Below are 5492 nucleotides of genomic sequence, written 5' to 3'. Positions count from 1 at the left end.
TCTTAAAGCGTGCCTATAAATGGATTCTACACCAAGCTGTTTCCCAGCCTAACGACAAGTAAATCTCATTCAGACAGCAATATCTGTCGTCGATTGGGTGAAGCTGATGTAGTTCGAAAATACCGTACTAAACTAGTCATAATGCATGACTTGTTATCAAGTACAAGCTGATATTTCTTATTTCCAAGGTTTACACGTATATATGATGATATATGTGTTCGTCATAGCTATATTACTGTCCCCTAACGGAAACAGTTAAAAGTTTGAAAATCAATTAATTTTAAGAAGTTTTTCTCAAGCAGCAACATAGGGTTGAAAATTGTTAAAAAGAAATTTATTGTAGATGTTTTTTCACGTTCCTCTTAATTTCTATAATAAACTGCATTTCACTTCTTCCTTTTGTCTCCCACAAGTCAATGTCCAATAAGTTATTTGCTCAATATCAGAAGCCTTTAGTTGGGCCTAATGATGAGAGACAAAATATTCTATGAAACGCTAGTTATATATGTAGCATAATACTTTAAAAGCTACGATTTAAATGCCGAAATCCGGCGAAATATTAGAAAACTAAGAGGCCTAAGTTGTCTTATAAAAACGAGTTATACAGATCTAATTTCGATCTGCAATGGGCAAATTAATAAAATGTGCAAACAAAACAAAAATTTGTAGTTAACATGTTTTTATAAAACAATTTTTTTACCTATTTATTTTATAATATTTCGCCAGCTTTCAGTGTTCAAATCGTAACTTTTAATCTATTTTACTGCAAATATAAATAGTATTTCTCACCGTCCGGCCCAAACTGAGTTCTAGTATTGAACGAAAATCTCACTGAACAGTAACTTGTGGAAGACAAAAGATAGATCTGAAATGCCATTTCTTACACATGCCTCTGATTTCGAGCCACAATAGATAAATTAAGAGAAATGTGTGGGGAGGGCATCGGTTAATTTGTTTTATAACAATCTTAAAGCCTATTTGTTTTCCAATGTTTGTTTTGGGCATATACATAGATAGTGACATACGGTGATAACGTTTAGCTCTACTTTTGTTTGGAATTATAGTTTAAACCATACATTGTTATTCTGTAATTTTAAATCAAAAACTAGTTATAAATATATATTTCCATTTGTGTTTCGCTTTTACTAATATGAACATCGGAAGACTTGTGTATGAATTAAGCTAACGAATTTTGCAAAAATTGTATTATTTTGCTTGTATAACTCAGACTTAGCCAGAGTTGCAATAAAATTTTTAAACAGTGACCACAGTATCTCCAGCAGCCTTGAAATTTTTGGTGTTGTAACTTCTCTATAAAAAAAATATCTAAAATTTTACAAATACCCTTGAAATAAAAAACAAACAAACAAAAAACAGTGACCTTGGAGTATGAGCTGGTGGTGATGATGATGATGGTGACGCTAACTTTAATCTTGTGTAAATAATTGATGGTTTCGTGGACATTGATTAAAAACGAAATCATTTAATAATATTGTAAATAAAAACCACCAAATGTAAAATAAAGAAATCATGATCAGCATTTACATCTCCTAGAGTCTTATCGGGTAAGGAGGGCGTTTTTAATATACTGGTTCATTACTAAGAAACACGTTATTTCAAATCAACCTTATTGTTATTATATGAGTGTTAATCAAAATGCTGAACTGAACTTTTGCTGTTCCGTAACATTTATTTTTGAATTATATAAATGTTTTTATATTTTCACCTAAAAAGCCCTTTTTATTTATTTAATGTTTTATATGGTGGGAAAGTCTGACCCTGAACCTCGGACTTTGTGAGGAATAATTCTTAAAAATTTTAATCACCTAACCATAGAAATACCTAACAATTCAATCATTTATAGCTTAATCCTATCAAGATTAGATTTAAAACAAAGTTCTCTACAAAAATTTAATACACCGAGTTAGGTGAAGGATTGTACATTGCATTTAATAAATATTGTTACGTCTATGGTCGTTAGTTAATTTCCCGTATAATTTCTTTCCGATGAAACTTTGGCGACACAAGTCCTTTCTTAAATAAAACTAGTTTATTCTTTCTCAATACAACTTTGAAATTCACTTAATTTCCACGGTCACGCCATAACTTAAACAAACGCTATAATTCACAACGAGCGACTCACGCGCTCGACCCAACTGTCCGTCTCTATCTCTGTCAGCAATTCAACTACATTGTTGCAGTCACTTCTTTGCGGTCTTATATACAAGAATACCGAAAATCTAGTAAACACTCGAGGCTTCACAAAGGGACATAATTTTTCTAGAAGTTCATGACGTGTGACTAGAGTCACGTGACTTCCGCTGTCGTAACAATATGCTAAATTAAACGTAATTATAACACATGCGTGTTTCGTTTAAAAAAATTAAAATTGGATGTTTTTAAACATTTCTTTTTAATTGTTTTGAGTTTTTTCATATTGACTAGTTAAACAAAATAACCGGGAAGTTAGTGATAGTACTCTAATGCCCATACGTTTGACAATATTTTATAGCATTTCATTTTTGCTGACTGGGTTATGCCATAGACTCTAAGAAATTTTATAAAACAATAAGTATTATCTATCAATATTCCAGTTGAAACTTATTTGTTATCCCTTATTTATGTGACGTGATGTTCTCGCCAACGACACATAACATATATATACATACAAATAAAATTCTTAAATCATGAGTCCCCCGATGAAACAGCAGTAAATTTTCAGATTTACAACGCTACAATTCGGGGTTCAATTCCCCACGACAGACACAGCAGATAGCCCAATGTGGCTTTGAACGAAAATAACTAACTCTAAATCATGATTTTTGATTACTTACAATCTTTAATGTACGTAGTAAGTACGAATACATTTAGTTTGATTGTAGTGTCGTGTTAATCACCTCTCACCAGATACATACTTGATTCGGCATTTTCTCTACGTTACAACAAATTGTCCCCGGTGGTTCCAGCAGTAAGTTTACGACTCATAGTGCAATAAGAAAACAACTCCTGTTAATAATAAAAACTAAATATGATGTATATATAAAAAGGAATTTAGATAAAAATCAATAAGCCATGTTTAAAAATGTTAAACAATATCGTATACGTAAAATAACAGTAACAATCAACCGTGCTCTATAATTATTATAAAGAAATTAAAAGAGAGAATATTAACCCGATACTTTTCACAATACCGTCGATGCATTCAATCACGTAATTACTGGTAAAATTATAGTTGAATCAAATTACTCGCTTGACAAAATTTGTGCTCAATTTCAGTTGTTTAGAAAAATATTGAGTTAAACGTTTACTAATCTAAGTCTTAACCTTTATAAAATACTCTTTACATAGCTTCTATGCCTCATCTTCCAAAATAACATAAAACGTATAATACAAGGCCTAACTCTTGTAAAACCTTTCCAGTTTTATATTCCGAGTATGGTCTTTCATAACTTTTCAATGTGAAGTGAAAACATAAAAAAAGAAGTATCAAATATAGGTTATGTATATATTGTTTATTATGAATACTAGCAATAAATACAGGCGGCTGTTTGTGCTAGTCATTAATAATCATAGTATTCATACCTCATTGTAAAAATTCAGAAAAAGTGAACATTTTCTCAAAAAAATATTTTTTTCTGGGAAGTACTGCACGGGAAAAGTGTTCAGATTGTGCTCTTTCGTCATGCGCAACTCACTGCATCAAAATGGTTCAATGTACAGAGCTCAAAATTTTCATATACTTAACTAATATAAACTGTAATGTTTTTATATATTAAAAATGGTACCGTTTATTGACAAAATAATAGTCATTTTAAGAACTCCGTTTCCAAGTTCTACATTTAAAAATTACATCAATAAAGATGTAATCAAACTCTCATGTACAGTCCTAGTGAAAGTCGTGTTCTTGTTGTAAGTACAGTACTTTTATCTAAAATTGTGTTCTATTATAAATAAATGGTTGTTACACATACCACAGTTATCTTTATAACTGTGTGAATCTTGAATACCCAAAGTGTGAATTTTTTATGGGTTTTTATTTGTGGTGCCATTCAATAGATGACGTAGAAGTTTTGCTTACATACATAGATACTGACATACACGCTATGTCCATTGTAGTAAGATATAAATACTGTTGTCTAGGGGTTTGGTTTGATTGTTGTTAAGCGCAAAGCTACACCATGTCAGATCTGTCGTAAAGCAGAATTCAGTCCGACTGCGAAATTCCAACAAAATATTGAATCTATTACATAGAAAGGTAAAAATGTAGAAATTAATCATATCGAAATATGATATCTAGTCGTATATATGATATTTATGTAATTTATGACATAGAAAAAAAAACAATAAGAAAAATAGAAAACAAAAAATATTGAAATCATGAAAATATAATATGGATTTAACATGTAAAATGCTATAACAATTCAACATGAATAAAATTAAACACATTATTGACGTTCACTCAATAATTTAATAATGAATTATTATTATTTCTCAATTGTTAAACCAACATGTGTTATTCCTGATCGAAATTTACAACAGAGAGAAAAAGAAAATTCAGAAGTAAACCAACTTAGTTTCTTGCGAATGTTTTTATCATCAAGCATCCTATGTGCCCGATGACCTAACTTTCAATGTTTTAACTACGCTTGGACAATCTTTACCACAGTACCACTGAAAAAATAATTACACAAACTGTATGGAATATATATTGACATACATGTTCAAATATTCAATTCACAAGTCCTTAAACTGTGCGTATATATATATATATATAAATGTGGATGTATCTTAAGCGTGTCAGTAATGTACATATCTAGTAAAACTAATAAAATATATTTAAAAAGCCTAAAAGTTTGGATTAACTGACTGTTAACATAGTCACGGAACATACTCATGAATGGAATTTAACTTCTGCAGATGAAGAATTTAAATAAGTATATTTTTTTTTTCTTTTTACTTCTTGTAAGTGTAGCTAAAATCTTTGAAGTTTTATTTGGTTATGGTGCAGTATATAAGTATAAGGTTATTTTTTATTCACCGTTATTAATATTTTTTCTAGTCGTTTTCTTCAAAATTCGTACTTTCAGTTATACTGACACTGTCCTGATAAGCAGATGGAATGTTAGAAAAAGGAAAATAATTACAACCACACATTCTCTGTCATGACAAATAGACAGCCAAGTCACCATCCGGTCTATTGTTAAAGTTAATATTTTTTTTTCAAATTTCTGTATTAAATCGAAGTCAGTCTCTGTGGTAAGTCAACTTAAAACACCTTCAGTAACTTACAAATATTATACTTATGAAGAAGAAAGTCTACGAATTTCTAGAGTTTTACTTATTCTGTATTAAAACGAAGTCAGTATCTGTGGTAAGTCAACTTAAAACACCTTCAGTAACTTACAAATATTATACTCATGAAGAAAGTCTACGAATTTCTAGAGTTTTACTTATTCTGTATTAAAACGAAGTCAGTCTCTGTAGTAAGTCAG

The 5492-nt window shown here is 30.2% G+C and overlaps 1 long non-coding RNA gene across 1 annotated transcript; it reads right to left on the bottom strand.

Annotated features, from left to right (window-relative positions):
• Positions 1-2819: 2819 nt before the first annotated feature.
• On the bottom strand, positions 2820-4237 carry LOC111088689. The gene is made up of 2 exons (XR_002613136.1): positions 4095-4237; positions 2820-3006 (listed from the first exon to the last, which is right to left on the bottom strand). It is a non-coding gene; the product is annotated as an uncharacterized LOC111088689 (long non-coding RNA).
• Positions 4238-5492: the final 1255 nt, after the last annotated feature.

This window comes from Limulus polyphemus, unplaced genomic scaffold (assembly GCF_000517525.1).
Source record: "Limulus polyphemus unplaced genomic scaffold, Limulus_polyphemus-2.1.2 Scaffold4247, whole genome shotgun sequence".
Lineage (NCBI taxonomy): Eukaryota > Metazoa > Arthropoda > Merostomata > Xiphosura > Limulidae > Limulus > Limulus polyphemus.
Note: the sequence above shows the minus strand (reverse complement) of the source record. Positions and strands in the feature narration are given on the sequence as shown.